The sequence below is a fragment of the Lemur catta genome, chromosome 2 (genome assembly GCF_020740605.2).
Source record: "Lemur catta isolate mLemCat1 chromosome 2, mLemCat1.pri, whole genome shotgun sequence".
Taxonomy (NCBI): domain Eukaryota; kingdom Metazoa; phylum Chordata; class Mammalia; order Primates; family Lemuridae; genus Lemur; species Lemur catta.
The window spans coordinates 139951108-139971340 of record NC_059129.1 but is presented as its reverse complement, the minus strand read 5'-3'; the positions used below and the strand labels follow the sequence as shown (position 1 = coordinate 139971340).

The 20233-nt window shown below is 45.1% G+C and overlaps 2 non-coding genes across 2 annotated transcripts; one reads left to right on the top strand and one right to left on the bottom strand.

Annotated features, from left to right (window-relative positions):
* The first annotated feature begins 1229 nt into the window (after positions 1-1229).
* On the top strand, positions 1230-1337 carry LOC123633700. The gene has a single exon (XR_006733721.1). It is a non-coding gene; the product is annotated as a U6 spliceosomal RNA (small nuclear RNA).
* Positions 1338-17578: 16241 nt separating this feature from the next.
* Positions 17579-17685, bottom strand: LOC123633642. The gene has a single exon (XR_006733670.1). It is a non-coding gene; the product is annotated as a U6 spliceosomal RNA (small nuclear RNA).
* Between the last annotated feature and the right edge of the window lie 2548 nt (positions 17686-20233).

Here is a 20233-nt window from a genome sequence, read left to right as displayed (position 1 = left end):
AAGTGCATATATTTGAAAAGAATAAAGACCTAATACCAATAATAAAATTTCCACTTTAGGAAATTGAAAAAAGAAAAGCAATATAAGCCTAAAGCAAGCAGCATGAAAGAAATAATAAAAATTAGAGCAGAAATCATTGAAATTGAAAATAGGAAATTAATTTAAAAAATCATCAAAATCAATATCAGAAATAAAGGAGAGGCTATCAGTACAAACCCCACACACATTAAAAGGGTAATAAAGTAAATATACAAACAACTTTGCACACATAAATTTGACAACTTAAATAAAATGGATCAATTCTTTGATGGCCAAAAGCTATCAAAACTCAAGAATAAATAGAAAATCTAAACAATCCTGTATCTATTAAAGAAACTGAATTCGTAGTTAAAAATCTTTCTTAAAAGCAATCTGCAGGTTGAGTGCAATGGCTCATGCCTGTAATCTCAGCACTTTGAGGCCTTCAGGGAGGAGGACCCTTGAGGCCAGTTCGAGACCAGCCTGGGCAAAATAGCAAGACTTCTGTCTCTACAAATAAAAAATTTAAAAATAGTCAGGCATAGTGGCACATGCCTGTAGTCCCACCTACTTGGGAGGCTGAGTCAGGAGTTCAAGGCTGCAGTGAGCTATGATCATCCTACTGCACTCCAGCTTGCGTGACAGAGCAAAATCCTGTTTCTAAAGAAAAAAAAAAAAAAGCAATCTGCATCCCCAAATGGTTTCATCGGCAAATGCTATTAAAGAGTAATAAAAGGACTGGACTATTGCTACATGCAATAGCATGGATGAATCTCCCAGGTATTATGCTGAGTGAAAGAAGTCAGACTCAAAGTACCCACTGTACTATGTCATCTATATAACATTCTGGAAAAGGCAAAACCATAGCAACAAAGAACAGATTAGTGATTCTCAGGAGTTACTGGTGGGGAAGGATATGACTACCAATGGGCAGCACATGGGAGAGTTTTGGGTGATGGAACTGTTCTGTATCCTGATTGCAGTGGTGGTTACACTAATTCAGACGTGTTAAATCTCATACAACAGCATTTTTTTAAAAAAGGCAATGTTACTGTATGTTCCTTTAAAAACAAAATAAAGATATCATAAATTGAATAGGCAAGGCAAAGACTGGGAGAATATATTCATGATACACATGCCTAACAAAAGACTTTCATACCCAGAAAATATAAAGTGCTCCTACAAATCATAGGGAAAAGACAGATTAACCAGTGCTCGCTTTCACAGCACATATACTAAAATTGGAACGATACAGAGAAGATTAGCATGGCCCTTATTTAAAAAAATAAATAAATAAAAAAGACAGATTAACCAATTAAAAATGGGCAGAAGATTTGAATAATCATTTCCCCAAAAAGATCATCCAAATGGCTCATAAGTTCTTAAAGGGGGCTCAACGTTATTACTCCTTAGGGAAATACACATGAAAACCAGATGGAAATACTGCTACCAAAAATGTAAAAGACTGTAAACACTAACTGTTGGCAAAGATGTGAAGTAACTATAACTTTCATAAATTGATTCCTCCTGTTTGGGGGAACTGCTAGCAATGTCTATTAAAACTAAACATACACCTATCCTATAACACAAAAATTCCTCTGATAGGTATATACCCAACAAAAATCAGGGCATTAATTCACTAAAACACGACATGAATGTTCAGAGCAGCTTTATTCATTGTAGCCAAAACAACCCAAATGCCCATCAATGGTAGTATGAATAAATTAATTGGCATATATTCATACAACAGAATATTACCTAGCAATAAGCAAACAACAAACTACTGAAATATGCAATAACACAGATGAATCTTACATTTTATTGGGTGAAAGAAACCAGGGAGAATAAAGCATACTGCTTGACTGCAATCACATAACGTTTAAGAACAGACAAAACTAATACTTAGTAATAAAAGTCCAGATGAATAGTGGTTGCCTCTGGGATGATAAGTATTGACTGGAAAGCAGCAGGTGGACCCCTGTGGTGATGGAAATGTTCTATATCTTGGTCTAGAGGCTGATGACGTGTGCGTATGTGTGTGTGTGTACAGACGTAAAAGTTCACCCAGCAGTCCTCCTACGATCTGTGCAGTTGTGTGTAAATTACATCTCAGTTAGAAAAAAATTAAAATGAAGGAATAAAGGAGAAAAGAAAGAAATGAAGAGAATAAGAGGAAGGAAAGAAGGGAGGGAGGGAAGAGAAGGAGAAATGAAAATGAGCACAGGGTGGGGGTTCCTCAAAAATACTCCACTGGGCATGTACTTAAAGATGGGGACACTCTGAAGTTTGCAGTTGTGTTCAGCGTCACAGATTGGGTGGGCGACCTCAGGTGAGGCTAAAACCCGGGTGTGTAGGACGCCAAATCCTTTGTTTTTCCACTTCCTCCTAGAAACATGACTCCTGGAAATACCTCCCATCTTGAATCGATCTGTCCCTGGGAAGGATGTCTTACTGCCGTCAGCCTTAGGCAGGGGTCCGTCTGTCTCCCACCCTGCAGTGAGCCTGCTCCCAGAGGGCAGAGATTCATTCATTCATTCTTAGATTTCCCCAACGGCTTAGCGCGGGCTAAATCAGTATTTGTTGCTGCGGGCAAGGAGTCACCACTGGAAACGCGGTCGCGGGCTGCTGGCGAGTATGCCCTTAGGTTACGCAAGCCCGCGGGTTGCGGCCCGCGCTCCTTTCCGAAGAGGGAACGAGTTGAGAGTGCAGCGATGAGTTATGTTTAACTGGAGACCGCATTACTCACTTAGAAACTCAATGTTTTGTGAGTATTTGGAACAGCCCTGATGACCTCCAGGGTGCACGTCAGGCAGAAGCAGGTGCGCGGTGGGCGGGGCCGGGCGGGGCGGCTCCGCCCCCCTCAGGTGGTGCCGGCACCGCCCCGGACCACCTGCGCGCGCAACCGCGCCCCAGCGCGCGGCCCTACGCCGGGCGCGCCCGCCAGCCCGCATTTATACGGCGCTATTTTGGTCGCGCGCCCTGATTGGCAGGACGCGAGTGACGACACGCTCGCGCGCCGGGGCGGTGGGGAGATCCGGGGAGGGAGCTTCCGGCCGCCGAGCGGGGCGGTGGAGCGGGACCGCTGCGGTCACCCTGGGTGTTCTGGGCCTCTACGCCTGCTCCGCAATGTCAGTGAGGCTGTAGTTTAATAAAAGAGCCTGTGTGCCCGAAGGGAGCGTGCTAAGAGCCAAGCTCATCCTTCTGGGAGGGAAGAGTCAGAAAGCAGCAGACACAGACGGCACAACCCTTACCGGACGTGACCAGGCTGCTTGAGTGTCATTCCCTTCTTAAAGTGCTGGCCCACCCCGCTCTGCAGGCCTGTCTTCTGCCATCTCTGCCTCGCCCTTTGCTAAACCAGCCCTCTAAGATTTTCTCCGTGCCTCAAGTCAGACAATTGCTGGACCTTCCTGCCGTCCCTTGATTCTGTCATCTCCCCTTCTCTGAAGCCAGAACACTAATTAGACGTCTCAAAAAGATCTCATTTCCACCGCATTCCCATGCGAAAAGAAGAGGCACATCTGGCCTCCCCCGGATTCTGGCTGTCCACCCATCAGGCAGCATTACTCCTCTGAGTCTCAAGGTTCTTGAATTTCTCTTGGTAACAGACTGGTTTTGAACTTCTTTGGTGAAGGTTGCCGAATAGGTACCATGTGTGATTCACCAAAAACTCATACTTAAACGATAAGCATAAAAGGACCATTAGAAGCCACTACTCCATATTGGATGAGAACTTAGCTTTAAAGGGATTCTGTTAAGGGATTCTGTTTCCTTCTTAGTATCACAAATCTTGCCTCTGGTTGCAAAGCCCATTAAGGCTTCTGAGATTTCCTGAGTTCACGACTTTGAAGATTATCAGCAGTTGGATGCAGAAAAACATACCATAGTAATTGTTGAATGTGAACGTCAATATGAATTAACATTTATCAAGTACTTTCAATGTGCCAGGCAATGTAGATGCTTAACAGGCATTTCATTTAATATCTTTACAAAATCCCCAGGATTTAGATACAATTATTATACCCATTTAACAGAAAGGGAAACTAAGGCCCAGACAGCTTACATAGTATGACTGAAATCATGACATTAGTACGATGGCAGTGTTAGGATTCATACCCAAGGTTGCCTGATTCCATGTGTGCCCTTAACCACTAAGTTGTGCAGTTTCTTCATGTTTTATCTAACTGGAGACTCAGGTTGGAACAAAAGTAGTTGAGACCAATCACCAAGTATTACATTTGTCTTGCTGCTGGCTTGAGGAAAGGATTGCTATGAGAGAGGGAAAGTAAAAATATCAAGTCTCGACAATCTCCATCTCCCCTGAGCAACAGACTGTATTAATCTTGCAATACAAAGTTTTTGAAAATATCTTGGATTCTGCTGTGTTCATCAATTTGGATACAGGACTACTTTACAAAGTGACCTCACTTAGATCCACTTGGTTGGTTAAGAACTGGGAACCAAACTGATCATAAGGATGATTTTCAAACTTTTTTCTGCACTTTTCTCGAAAGAGCTACTAGAACTACCTGATGGGGGTTCCAAATAAAATAGACACTGCGGTGGAAACTGCCTTTGAGTAAGGCAGCCCGGGTTTAATCCCCAATTCCTGCACTCCCTCTCTCTGATGTTGTGTGAATTTCTAAACTTCTATGAACCTCAGATTCCTTATTTGTAATCTACTTTGCTGAAAGGATTAAGTGAGATGTATGAAGTTCCTGGATTAGTGAGTGGCATAAATAGGTATTCAAAAATGTTAATTCTCTTCTTGCCCCTTCCCCTGAATGATTAAGAAGAACAGCACCTAGTCATGACAATTATATCTTTATTGTTCTTTTTACAGAGCTGCATTGACTGTACTGAGTTTCTTAGGTAGCAATTTACAGTAAGACTTAATTACCATCCATAACTTTAAATGTCCTTATTGAAACTTCAACAACATCATTTCCAAATATCAACTTTAGCTTTAATTATGTCTGTCATTCATTTAACAAATAGTTACTGAAAACCTATTAGATATAGGATGTCAGTTATTTTTTTAATAGAACTTTCTGAAAACATTTCAACAAAATAGTATTGGTTCACAAACAGGCATTAGGGAAACAGATGATATAATAATCTGTTCTCTCTTACTGCTCCCAAACTCCAACTCTGACCATAACTCTTGATGAAAATGATTTGGTAAGACTGGCAAGACTGAATAAACAAAAACAAAACAAAGCTTTATTGACGAGCAAAACTCAAAAAACTAAGAACAGAACCAGATTTCAACAAAAATTAAAGGTGTTCCTTTTATAATTCAGAGGATGTTTTTCCCTTTGAAAGCCATTCAATTTTTTTGTCAATTGATTTTGCATAATAGATATAACAGATCATTTTCAACACTGCCAATCAATCTCTAAGAGCTTCTTTTAAGTCTTTTCAAGTATTAATATAAAATTATCAAATGTGCAGAATGTGTGTGTGTGGTACATCAGGGTAGTGGTGGATATTACTACTAAAATGCAAAATTTGCAAACCATTACACATCCAAATATGTTTTAGTGAACTGATTTCCAGAAATTTGCAAAGTATTAACTAAATGTTTTGAATTTAAGTGAAACTATTTTTTCCTAACTCAAAAGCATGTGACTTAGGCAACATGTACTTGACACCCAAATACCTGTTGGGATTATGTGATTCAGCCAAATGAGTAGCCAATTAAATAGAAATTAGACAAACTTACTTTTGTTCTTTTTCTTCTTTTTTTGAGACAAAGTCTCACTCTGTTGCCCAGGCTAGAGTGCCATGGCATCAGCCTAGCTCACAGCAACCTCAAACTCCTGGGCCCAAGCAATCCTCCTGCCTCAGCCTCCCAAGTAGCTGGGACTACAGGCACGTGCCACCATGCCCGGCTAATTTTTCCTATATATTTTAGTTGTCAGTTAATTTTCTATTTTTTTTAGTAGAGATGGGGTCTCTCCCTCTTGCTCAGGCTGATCTCGAACTCCTGAGCTCAAACGATCCTCCCACCTCGGCCTCCCAGAGTGCTAGGATTACAGATGTGAGCCACCTCATCCTGCCTGACAAACTTACTTTTTTAGACCACATTAACCTATACTTTTAGACTTAGCCATCTTTCATAGAACTTGTATCTTAGTGATGAGAAATTGACATACAATAATGTATAATATAAGATGAGGAATTAACATATAATATATACAAGATCAGTTATTACAAATAACTGATAAGTTATTATCTACAAAAATAATAACATGAACTGAGCATGCAATGTTAATAGACACCAGATGCCTGTGCGGCTCAATATAATGGTTTTGATTCTCCTTTTAACTCCTGTCCTTGCCAGCAACAGTGATTTAAGGTGTGGTTGGCTCAGATTACTTTTTGCTCCACCAAAGGGCTGCTGTTGAAAACCTGCCTGTTCCCTAACTCTTTACCATTGCCCAATGCAATGTCTTCTGTTGACAAAACTGGGAACCAAACAATAGCAGGTAGTAAAAGTGCTCTCGACTATTGCTACTACGACAGCCTCTACCCTGCGACCTGAGCCAATGAGAATCTGCATTTTAAATGGCCACTTTGAAGCAATCATTCATTCTTCCATCAATCCATTCATTCAACAAATAATTCTTGCTCTCTTTCTATTTCCCGAGTATATACAAATAAATATGAATAGGTCATGGTTCCTGCTTGGAAGGGCTGACAGTCTAGTGGGGTGAGAGATGAATAAGCAAATAATGCACCTGAGAACTAATCACTGCCATGGAGGAATTTAAACATGTGTGCGAAGGTTTAAGGGGAGGGGAGGCCACGGCGACTGTAGGCAACACCAAGCACAAGGGCTCAGGACCTGGGAGTGTTGGGAAATGAAGTCAATTAGGAGACAAATGGCTTCACAGCCTCACTGAGGCATTTGACTGCCGTCCTGCAGGCAATGTGGAGCCTGAAGGGAGTTAAAAGAATTTTAGAAAAACGGCTTCCTGGAGGCTGCTTCACTGGCTTTCCTTGCTGTTCCAAGGAAGAGAAATGGAGGACCTGGATCTAGTGTTCGGTTCCCCTGAGGGGTGATATTGTCCTTAATACTTGCCATGACTGTCTCTGCTTTACCCAGGACTAGAACTTCAGGTGGATTTGTGGGGTTTTTAGGGAAATCATTTTGCTAGACATCCTCAGTCATTGTTCTCTGATAGTAAACAAATGGTTCTAACAGCCTCAGGTACAATTACCACACTCAATACATACAGTGTTTTAATACATGTAGACTTGGCTTTTAGTCTAAAAACTGCAAGTTTGAGGATTCCTTACTGACATTGCTCACTTCTTTGTTGTGAAACACATGGTGAGGCTCTCTGCTGGTACCTACTTGGGGGTTTATAATGGCTGGTTAAAGGCCTTAACCACCTAATCTGCATTACAGTCAGCCACACTCACTGAGGGACACATTCTTTTTCTTTTTTTCTTTTCTTTTTTTAGAGACGAGTTCTGCTTACATTGCCCAAACTGGTCTCAAACTCCTGGCCTCAAGCAAACCTCAGCCTCCTGAATAGCTGGGACTACAGGTGCAAGCCACCACATCCAGCATGAAGGGCATATTCTAACATGAACACTATTGATAGTATGAAGGCAATGTTCCTGCCAAAACATCAGAGCATGAGAAATGCATACCATGGAATGAACACCTGAAGACCAGGTCAGAGGTGCATCTGAGACTGGAAAGGTGCTGGATACCGATTCTACAGGAACGGCTATCTCCAAAGAATATGTGACTCAAAATCCATCGGAATGAAATTCAGAAATGCTCATGGCCATTCACCGTACCTTGACTTGGGAAATCTTGATTATTCCCTTGACAGTAAAACCAAGGAATTGTGCCACATTGGGTGGATCCGGGCAGGACGGTTCACTCACCACAGTAACACTTTACAGCAGGAATCCTAAAAATGTGTGGAATGCAAGATAACTTCTGTCTATGGCTGAGGTGAGGAACCATTAGATAGATTCACATAGTCCTTTGTCACAAGCTCCTCCAAAGCTGTTGAGGCCACTATTCCCGATGACAGAGGTCAATAGCTGAAACTTTGTGGTCATTGCCGTGGGACTCCTGAGTGAGCAGCTTCGTGTAGGTGCCTGAAAAGCCTGTGAGGAAAGAGCTGGTTCACACCACCAGTCATAGGTGTCAAGGTGGGCAGACCTAGAAGGGCCTGATGCCTGGCTATTGTCCAGAGGATTCCCGGGCATTCTGCAAGCACTGGAAGTTTCCAGTGGAGGGCCAGTGGTCTTCATTTTAGACCTGGCCACATGACAGCTCACTTGCCGGTGGAAGTACAAGCATACCTTTCAGAGGAATTGCTCAACTAAGGTATCTTCAAACTAGATGTTCAGGACTAAAATTTCTGAAAGTAAAGTAGACAATCTAATTTGAAAACATGTTCACTACAAAACACCTAAAAATGCTATGTAAAATACAGTAAATTTCTCTTTAAATGCACATCTAAACTAGCAAGACCTGACAGGCTCAGTAACCTAGGGGTTTAGAAATTGCAGGAAGTGTTACTTCATCCCTATACATAAGTTTGTCACAAACTTTGTAGTGAAAAAGGAAAGATGTAAAATCAGAATTTCTGGAGTCACCTTAAGCTGATCTATGTTGCTAGTATTGCTGATCCACAAATATAAGGTCTTTACAATCCATGACATTCCCATTCTAAAACCAAAGCAAGGCTTTCCTGCCATCCTTCCATAATAATTCAGTTCTAAAGCCCTTGAGATCAGTGGCCCACACAAAGAAAGTATGCTACGCAGGGCAGTGGCCTGGCAGATTTAGGAGATCAGTATCATACAGAGAGATTAAGCAAGTAAGTAAATATATTGCGGGTAATCAGAGGGTGATCAATGAGGAGATACAAATATGGAAAGGGGAGAAGCTAGAATGAACCATGTAGCATTGCATTGGAATTGGAGGTAGCAATATGTACACAATATCTGATTTTCAATATCTGTGTGTATGTGTGTGTAAACATACATTTTCTAGTTTTGACTATAGCTAGAGAGTTCTGAGAGACCAGAGCAGTAAGATCTCAATAGCAGTGGCTACACCTACCACCAAAATCTTGGTTTCTAGAAATTATTCTCTATTAAAAGGAACCAGGGCTTCCTGATTCCAGGGCTGGATCAGGGAAAGTACAAGATGGGCATGGAAGATCTTGTTGTGATAGAAATTCCAGAAGCGCTCAAAGTATGATGAAGATAAGTCAAAAGGACACAGAAGCCAACTTGAATATACGCCCACTGGCCAAATCCAGGTCAATTCAAGCATCAAAATGTATAATGTTAAGAGATTATAAACCCGTTGAATAAAATAGTAATTCAGGAGTTTATACTGAGATAGATTGATAGAGAGATAGCAAAGTTCAATCTTAACAGTTAGCAGCATGCCAACCAATAAGTATAGATGGAATGAAAGAAAATCACTCTGAAAGCTGAGGTGAGAGGATCACTTGAACCTAGACGTTTGAGGCTGCAGTGAGCTATGATCACACCATTTCACTCGAGCCTGCACAACAGAGTAAGACCCCATCTCTGAAAAAAGAAAAAAAGAGGGAGAGAGAGAGAATTAGAAAAATCACCTTTTGGTAACCATCAGAGTAATAATTAATTTAAGCAAGAAACTTCAATGGATGCTAAAACTAGTGACTGAAAGTTTGATGAGAAATAAGGTATTTACCTTGTCTCAAGTAAGTCCTTATGAAAAGGAAAGAGAAAATAAGTAAATTAATGGTGGAAAAACCTGACAGATACCACCTGAAGCAAGTGATCAAAGTTAACGTCAGTGGCCGGCTGCAGTGCAGACAATGGCCAAGTCCAAGAACCACATCACACACAGCTAGTCCTGAAAATGGCACTGAAATGGCATCAAGAAACCACAAAGATGTTCCTGAGAGACATATGATTTGCCAAGAAGCACAAAAGGGCCTGAAGAAGATGCAGTCCAACAATGGACCCTCATAAATCCCAAGGAAGTCAAACCCAACATCCCAAAAGGTTTCAACCTCAAGTTCAATTGACTTGTGCACATTGCCCACCCCAAGCTCAGGAAGCGTGCTGGTGCCCACATTGCCAAGGGCGCCCATGGCAATGGTGTCTCAGGCTCTGCCAGCCAAGGCCCTGGCTTCGGTTCCAATTGCATCTCCAGCTCAGGCTCCCGAAGATTCCTGTGCCCCCACGAAGGCTCCAGTGCAGAGACTTCCATCTGTCTGTGTGAGGACAGAAGGACTGGTGTCTTCCTGGGCTGCCATCTGCATGGGACTGGTGTCCTTCTCTGCTACTTGTATAAATAAACCTGAAGCAGAAGCTACCAAAAAAAAAAAAAAAGTTATTGATAATGAGACAAACAGAATCACGTGCCGCCTGATAGGATGCAATAAAAGCATGAATCACTTTTGAGAAATTCCTCCAAAATGCCCAACCTGAATCTATGAGAAAACATCCCACAAACCTAAATTGAAGAATATTCTACAAAATAACTGGCCTGTAATCTTAAAAATGTCAGTGTTTCGAGAGACAAGGAAAGACCCAGGAACCATTCAGGATGAAAGAGACTAAAGGAACATGACAACTAAATGAAGTACCTGATCCTGGACTGGATCATGTGGCCATAAAGAGCATCACTCGGACAACTGGGGAACGTTGAATGGGCTTGGTGGTAGTTATAATGTCCCAGTGTCGGTTTCCTGATCTTGGTGTTATACTGTGAGTATGCGGAAGAGTGTCCATGCTGGTAGGCCACATACACGAAAGTTTGTAGGGGTAAGAGGAAATCATACCTGCAGCTTACTCTCAAATTATTCAAGAGCTAAAAAGTTCTTTGAATTACTCTTGCAACTTTTCTATATTTTTGAAAATTAAAAAAAAAAAACAAGGGGGCCAGGCACAGTAGCTTATGCCTGTAACTCTAGCACTCTGGGAGGCCGAGGCAGGAAGATGGCTTGAGGTCACGAGTTTGAGACCAGCCTGAGCAGAGTGAGACCTGGTTTCTACTAAAAATAGAAAAATTAGCCTGTAGGCCAGGCATGGTGGCTCAGGCCGGTAATCCTAGCACTCTGGGAGGCAGAGGCGAGAGGGTTGCTTGAGATCAGGAGTACTAGACCAGCCTGAGCAAGAGCAAGACCCTGTCTCTACTAAAAATAGAAAAAATTAGCTGGGCGTGGTGGCATGCACCTGTAGTCCCAGCTACTTGGGAGGCTGAGGCAGGAGGACCCCTTGAGCCCAGGAGTTTAAAGTTGCTGTGAGCTAGGCTGACACCAAAGCACTCTAGCCCAGGCGACAGAGCGAGGCTGTCTCAAAAAAAAAAAAAAAAAAAAAATTAAAAAAAACAAGGACTTCATGCACACTGAGGCTTAGGCTTGAAAGTTTCTGCCACAATTACTACCATGTATTCACTAACCAGGTGGTGGGCGCCCAGTATGTGCCAGGCAGTGTGTCCTGTCATCTTCCTGAGCCAGTCCCTGCCCCACTGAAAACAAGGAGCTGAAGAATTGGGAACGGCAGCACACATTTACTTTCTGAGATGAATGTCTATTGAAGTCAGAATCTACAGCACAGTGAACACAAACTACTCATTCTTAACATCGATGCCATCTTACAATTAGAAGAACATTGAATCCTATTATAAAATGCTTAAATATTACCAAGGGCCTAATTTCTTACTGCTCAAGATTGTCATCTTCAGATTGGAAATATATCCAGGGATAGATCAGGTCCTATGGGACAGATCCAGGCTTTATGCCCCACCCCATTTAAGAAAATAATAGAAAATTATGAATTAAAAAAAGGTGCAGGACCTTGGAAGGGGCTAGGCAAGTGAGGGACCCTGAAGCTCAAGCTTTGTTCGCTTCATGGTGAATCCTCAATAGACTATGCCCAAATCAGACAGATCTACTTTATCCTGAGAGTCAAGAAGTCCAATAACTTCCTCTGTGCTGGTGTCTTTTAAACTATGTGAATCAAGATCTTCTAGGACTCTTCTCTCAAGATAACCTAAGCCTTTATTTGGGCAGTCCCTTTAGCCACCGTCTTGGTCTCAGCAGGACGCCTGACTGCACTTGGGAAGAGAATGGGCACAGCAGAGCACAGGATCGCAATGGGTTTGTGAACCAGCCAAACCCATCTGCTTTGGGGCCACACTGCACACGCAGAGATCATGTAATAAGGGCATCGGGAACAACTGTGGACTTTCCCCTGCAATCTGTGGAGTCACTCTGGACAGTGTGGCAAGACTGTTAAGCCTAGTTACTATTTATTATAGCAATGTTTTCCCCACCTGTGCCGCGGAGGGGAGTGTCACCCACGGAGGCACATCTGTGACAGCTCTGGGTGTGTGTGGTGCTACACTAGGTCCTGCAGACTTCCCCTTGCACCTGATCTTCCATGACAACACCCGCCTCCAGATCATGTCTCGGGTGCCCACGGTTACAGCCACCGTGATCCACAAAAGGTCGCTCTCCCATTAGTCCCTTGTTGCCCACAGGACAAGGCTCTGATTCCTTGGATGGCACATAGGGCCCCTCCCAAGCCATGGTGCCTTCGTGGCCTCACCTCCCACTCACCTCCTGTTCCCTCCTCCATTCCAGTCAAACCAGACTGCTCCACCCCCCCAAAGAGGCCGGGTTCTTTGAAGCCCACCTCCTGGCCCTCAGGTGCTTCTCCCTCTGCCGGACGGGTCCTTGCCCCTCTTCCCCCTCTGGCCAGCTTCTGCTCAGCCCTGAAGATGCAGCTCACACGTTGCCTCCTCAGTAAGGTCTCTCCTCTCCGAGGTAGAGTTGCCCATCCTTCACCCGTGCTCCTGGGGCACAAATCACCTTCAGTTTCAGTGACTATTCCCTGTCCATCATCCCTGGTGGCCCGGAGCCAGCCAGAGGCAGGGACCACACCTTGCTCATCTCTAGACCCAACACCTAGCACCGTGCCCAGCATGTGGCGGACACGCAATTGTTCCAGTTCCCTTCAGATAATAACATCGACAAGGATTCTATTCAATGACTGCTTATCCTCTGCCAGGCTGTTTGCTAAATGCCTCAGTGACTGCAGCTGTTCAAGTGCATACATGACCCAAGGACAGTGGAGCCCTCCTCCCTCCAGTAAATGCGGGTGAGATGACTTGTCATCTGGGATGCACTGGGCTGGCCTTGAGGGGCTGAGAGCTGGGATGAAGAGGTCCGTGGGGAGGGAGGGGCTCCCAGCCACAGTAGCTCAGCCCGAGGCCACTGTGGGAGCCTGCGGGGAGTTCTCTCTGGGGTGGGGCTCCCCAGGAGGGTGCAGCAACTGTGGGGCCTGGGACCAGGGAGGACAGGCCACGGGAATCGGGCTCTGCAGCTGATGCCAAGAAGGAAAAGGCACCCACAGGGATGTGAGGAAAGGCTGCCCTGTGCTTCTTTACCCCTCTGCTGGGAAGCATCGTGCTGGCTGAGGCCCGAGAAGGGCAGATGGAGGACCAGAGCAGCGTGTATACGCTAACAACGGCCGTGTAAAAAATCCTGCTTTCATGTACAAATCGATGTGAAGAAAACACAGAGCATTGCCAATTGGCCTGAAGATCGTTTGCTCTGCCCTGTTAAAGAGAAGAGGGAGGAGAAAAAATTGGGATTAAAAAGTGCCAGCGACTGTGGAAAATCAATCATTGCTGTTTAGCTGCTTGCCACGTCCCGGGCATCCCAGCCGCTCCTCCAGAGTCTGGCCCGGCGGGTGCTTGGCGCTGCCTGATACCTTCTGCTTGGTTTATCTCACAAAGAGAATGTTTGGAGAAAGCGAAGCCTACACCCTCTGCTACAAGTGCCTGGGTGACTCCGTAAGCACAGCTCCTGGCTCTCGTGGACCGCCAGGGTGGGACACAAGGCATTAGAACACCTAACACCAGGCGGTCCCTGCACTGAAGCTGGTTACACCTTGGCTTAGGACGTGTCCTGGTGTACTTTGGCTAAAATATAAAGTGCCCGCCATGCGGTGACATTTCAGTATACTGACGGGGCTTATTTGGAATATTTTAAAATAACTTTTTCCACCCAATAAATTCATCTTGAATACCCTGAATACTCTCCCCTGGTTGTGCCCAGGAGCACAAGCAGTCAGGTTCTTCGTAGGCCCCAGAGAAGGAGGCCCTTCTGCCCTCTGGTCTGCAGTCACCCCACTCCCCTGTCCATCCCGGCGGCACTGGCTGCCCTGACCCTGAGGGCCACGGACAGGGAGAAGACAGCTCCTGCCTCAGCCTGCAGCCTTCTGTTCTGGAGTGTGTCGGCCTAGAGCCCAGAAGTAAACAGGAGACACGCCACTCCTTTGCCTCAGCTAATAATAGTAACAATAATATCAACAGATATTCTAATTACTGACTGCTTATGTCATGTCATGCCCTATGCTAAGTATCCAATATATCATCTCATTTAATCCTCACACCGATCCTGTACAATTGGATTACTCTCCCATTTTTCAGAGAAGACTAAATGTTAGTGAACCTGGCTAGTCTCCCAGCTACTAAATGCAGAGTCCGGTTTCTAAGCTTCCAACCCTTCGACTCCCCCAAGGGTCCCTGACCAGCTTATCCTGGGACTTGAATGGGGGACAGTGGCCAAACATGATGGGAATTCATCAGGTCACCCACTGCCCTGCAAGGCAGGTCTAGAATACCTTTGTTCTCCCACCAGTCCTACCCCCAGGACCCATCTCAGCGTCCTCCCCCGGGAAGCCTCCCCGGACTGTACCAGGATCCATTGAGCAGCCCCCTCCTCCCAAGTCTCTCTAGTGATTTTGATACTCAAAGTGTGACCCTGTAGGCCGTCAGCCTTGGCACCGTGTGGAAGTAATGCGGGTTCGCAGACCCTACCCACAGTCCCCCATTTAACAGAACCCCAGGTGGCTGCAGTGCACCCAGGGGCTCTGTAATCTGTGTTTTTCTGTACAGCGGAGCCCTTAATTGTCACTGGTGTCCTGTGGTTCTAGAGCTGTTTGTTAGGTAGTCCCCTTGTCTCTCTGGAGAGATTGTAAGTGGAATGAATGTTCATTTGCCCAAATCGCCCAAGACTGTCTAAATTGCCTACTGAATACAGTACAGAGTAGAGCTGGTCACCTGGGGTCCTTGCCCCCAGCGGGATTAGTCACAAGCCGTGCTGAATGACAGTCTGCCTGTCACTATAGTCCCAGTGGCTGCCATGGCCCTGCAAACCCCACCTTCCCAGGCCCTTCATTGGTGTCCAGAGGTGCATAAAGGAGCTGTGGTTTACGGAGGGCTCCCAGGGCCCTGCGGGAGGTTCACTGAAGAAGTGACACTATGATTTTTTTTAAATGCTGAAAGAACCCAGCCCAGCTCTGGAATTCTCCCCTGGGGCTGCCTCTCTGACCCCAAGCCCAGGTGTTCCAAGCACACCGAATGCTCCCGTATTCTTGGCCGTGGGGCGCTAACCAAAGAGGAAGGCACCTCCTGCGGGCTCTGGAATTTCAGAGCCCTGTTCATAGAGACTTTATAGGAATCCTGTGGTCTCTGCCAGGCCACTGCCACGTCCCAGAGGTTGTGCTTCTCCAGAGCCGTCACTACCTCTTAAGCAGCTCTCTTTCTAAAAATCACCCATTTAACATGTGCACCAGCCCTCAAAGAAAAACCGTATGTTGACTCTTTCTCACTTCCTGTGGGAAGGGTGGGGCCACCACTGGCTGCTCTTGGGCGGTTTCTGTGATTCACTCTGGGAGTCAGGCCGTGCAGTGGTCTTTGGAATGCAGGTGTGGGCTGTGCTGATAAAGAGGAGTTGCAGGAGGCTGGCCTGTCAGGGGAAACGGCGGGGAGGGGAGTACGTGTGTGGTGTGGGGGGGAGTCTGTGTGTGATAGATGGTGTGCATAGTGTGTATGTCTACATGTGTGGTACGTGTGTGCGCATGGTGTGTATAGTGTGTGCAGTCTGGGTGTGGGGGTGTGTATGTGTGTGGTGTGGGGGCCGTACGGGTGTGTGGCATATGTGTACAGTGTGTGTGTACAGTGTGTATGAGTGTATGGTGTGTATGTGGTGCCTATCGTGCATGGTGTAAGGGGTGTATGTTGTGTGCGTTGCGTGTGTTGTGTGTGGTGTATGCTGTGGGGGGGGCAGGTGTGTGTATGGTATGTCTCTGTGTGTGGTGTTGGGGAGCGTGTGGTGTGTGGCAGGATGCCTGCTTCCCCTTCACCCCCTTGGAGGAGAGGCAGCCTTTGGCAGGGCCAGAGCACTGGAACGTTCTGTCTGTAATGAGCATCGGCTGGTGTCCTTGGGTGCAGCCCTGGGCTTGCCCTCGCAGGGAATGTACCTCCTCTCGGTGGGTGCAGCTGGCGTCAGCATGTCTTACCGGCTCCCCATGGGGGCCAGTCCCAGGCTCTCAGGGTGTGGGTCTGGAGGCGTGGGCCCCCGGCCAAAGCTAGGGAGGCCGGGCTCACAGCTCCAGGACAAGTGAGCCCCACGCTGAGCCGGGCATTTGCACTCACGCGTGCCAGGCCTGGAGCCTTCATCCATGTGAACCATCAGGCCCGGTCCAGAACAGCCCAGAACAAGCTCAAGAAGAGTGCGTACGTGGAGGGCACCAGTTGGGCGACTTTCCCTTCTCTACTTGAGAGCTGGTGTCCTAGGAGTAAGGTTGGGGGTGTGACTCCTGGAGCTAGCCCGCCGGTTCCGACTCGGTTCTGCCACACACTAGATAGAGAGTTGTCAGGCAAGTTCATCTCTCTCTGCCTCTGTTTCTTCCTCTTTAAAACAGACAATAGTAGCATCCACCTCATAGTGTTGTGAGGACTACAGGGATTAGAACATTAGCCGGCATTTAGGAAGCACTCGAGGGCTATTAACCATTATTCCCGGCATCATAAATCAATATCTTAGAGTGTGGCAGGAATGCGGTAGAAGAGGCACTTAATCCTCCAAAATCCAGGAGACAAAGTACATCCAAAGATTTTGCTACATTATCAAAAAGAAAGACCACCACTCCTCTTGCTTCCTACGATTGGGGAATACATTTGCAGATGGTGTAGCATGGTAGCAGAGCCCTGACTCTGCTTTAGAAGACATTACCTTAGAGAAAAAGATTAAGCCTATGGGTTTTCCAGTTTTAGAATTAACTTGTCTCCTAAAGTTAAAAGAATATCAGAATTCTGAATCTATACTGAGAGTTTTCAATTGATATTTCTATGTAAAACATATGGTTTTATGGAGGAAGGGCAGGACTCTAAGAGTATTTAGACCTCTTTTTATAATACCTATAATACCAATCACCACTTCCCTATTTTCAGAGCCTGCCTTGGATCTATGTAAAATCCATGTAATTGGCAAATGCAACACTGAAGTAATCATTTGTGCATCCATTCATTCATGTACTCAACATGCACTTATTTCAGCATCAGCTGTATGCCAAGTCTCATGTCAGATGGTACTAAGGCTGAAAGAGATATATGGTCCCATCTCAAAGAGATTATAACCATATACAACATTTTACATTATGATAGAATCAATAAAAGATGAGAAATATAGAAGATACCATAACATATATATTTTTTTATTTTTTTAACAATATGGAATGCTTCATAAATTTGCATGTCATCCTTGCACAGGGGCCATGCTAATCTTCTCTGTATCATTCCAGTTTTACTATATGTACTGCTGAAACAAGCACCGAAACATGTCTACAGCAGGATTTGTTAAGTAGTTTGAAATTATAAAATCAAGTCTTATAACATCTCCAAATGCAAACATGTTCTCTGTTGAGAAGCTCAGAAGCACATTCACAACTCCACTGGGGTGATTTAGAGGCTTGGAGAGAATGGCAAACCACAGCCCGGCAGTCACACGACAGTAATCGTCTGAGAAGAGGAAGGAAGAACTGAGTCTCCTCCGGCACAAGATTTCTAGAGGCAGCAATATAAAACAAACAAAGAAATTCAAAAATAGAATAGCGTTCCCTTTCATAAGCACTGTTTACTATAATATCACAAATTAGCGTAAACTATGTGTACTTCTTGTACCAAGAAAAGGCACAGCTTTCATTACACAAAAAGAGCACTCTAGTTCTTTAGATGAAAAGGAATTGTTGTCACATAAGGCCCATTGCCTAGCAACAAAACAGCAACGCCTCACACCTTTCTTCCAGCCCTAGACACAGCCTCGCCCTCTTGCCTGCTCATTCCTCTTGACTTACAAATGCAGGGTTCTTTTAATAGGCTCTGTGGTTGGAATAACTGAATTTTAAGTTTCTAGTTTAAAACACAGATTGATATGAAGTCCTGCCAATTGCTAACCATTTAAGCACATAGTCAGAGCCTCTCAAAAAGCCATGAAATAATAAAACAAGGGGACCATGGGGCTGGATTTCCTTCTCTCTTCTTTTTCCTATCCTGAAAACCTCTCACGCAATGTCACTTTCTTGCCCCTTAGCCAGGGACACCCGGGTGGTCCTTCTCTGCCTTTCATGCTTAGTGTAAAAATGGAGTTAGGCAATACAGCGCTTCTTTGCAGAGTCTAAACCCATTGGTAAAAACCCAAGTCTCTCTCAGTGCCAGATCTTAGCATTGCCTAATGCTAAGTCAAAACGCACACCTCATCTCCCTTCCAAATGTTGTGTGTAAAAACCATTGGACACGATGTTTGGAAGTGAGTTGCTAACCAACATTCTATAGAACAGAGTGTATTCAGCGATATGACTCACAGATAAATGACTTCACCTCGTGGACCTCAAACTGGGTGTGCCACTTGCTGTAGATTGACTCAGTGCTTAACCCCTCCAGGTGTGGGGAAATTCCACTGGCCTTCTTGTTCCACAGAGTTTCAAATATTTCTGATGGCGGCCGTGGTATCTGTAGGAGGCAGAAACTGGCGATCGGGGAAGACTGTGGCACGTGGGGGCGGCCTCATTTCATAGGACGCTTAGCTGTTCCTCAACACTGTGTGCTGCAGCCGGCAACAGCGCCAGTGATTGGGGAAATGCAAATCTCAGCAGTTCAGCAATTAGACATAAAAACAGGAATAAATCTTTCAGCTCCAGTAACGTAGGCAGTTTTACATTCGAGAAGAGTTCAGTATTCCATGAAATTAAACATGTCATCCCATCTCATTTTTTACGGTTTTTGAAACAGACATTTAAAGTGTGTTTTTCCTTGTCAGGGTTTCAATGTCTTAAATCCCTAATGCTAGTGGAAGGCCTCAGTGGGAGGGACAGGTCTGTAAATTCCACTCTGTGTATGTTCCACCTAGATGTTTGTGAACATTCTCTTGTGCAAGCAAACAGGGACCTCACTGTGACATTCGTATGAATACATTCAGCCTGCAGCCGAGGACAGATTCCCCCAATTCCTTCATGATTTGATGATTTGTCATTTTCTTCCAATTTTCTTTTCCTCTGCTTAAGACCAGTTTTGATGGGAGTCCAATGATTTGGGATGATAGCAAAGGCAAAAATATTTCATCTGGGCTCTGAAACGTTGGTAGAGTCTTATTACTGCTCATAGAGGGCTGATTAAGAACATTCTAGAGTCACAAGCTGACCCAAGAGACTGGAAAAGTAGTTTTAAGGAGAAGTTCATTTCTTCATCACCCAGGCCCCCAGGTGTGTCAGATGTGCCCTGGACCCCACACTAAAGTGACGCTCCCCCTCCCAGAACGTGTCCGCAAGCCAGGCTCAGGGTCTAAGGGCACAGCCTTGGAGACCCCCGGCCCTTTACCCCTCCTACGCCTCCTCCTGGGTGACCTCAGGCAACTTTCTTCAAATCTCTCACTCTCAGGTTTGTTTTCTATAGAAATTAAGATCATAACGGTCCCTATCTCTATTTGTACGGATCAAATAAGGTAACACTGATAACGCTCTCAGTGAGGCGCCTGACACGTGGTAAGTGCTCAAGAAACATTAGTTGTTAATAAGACGTGAACCTGGGCCTGGAGAATAGGAGTGTTGGCCAATTTGGTTTGTGTCCTAGTTTGCTCAGGCTGCTGTAAGAAAATTCCACAGACTTCAGTTAAAACAACAGAAATCTATTTGCTGACCATTTTGTAAAACAGAAGTCTGAGATCAAGGCTTCTTCCGAGGTCTGTCTCCTTGGCTGGAGGTGGCTGCGTTCTCCCTGTCTTCACGTGGCCTTCCCTCTGCACCTGCCCGTGGCCACATCTCCCCACCTCATGCCGACACCAGTGATACTGGCTTAGGGCCCACCTGCTGGCCTCATTTTCATTAC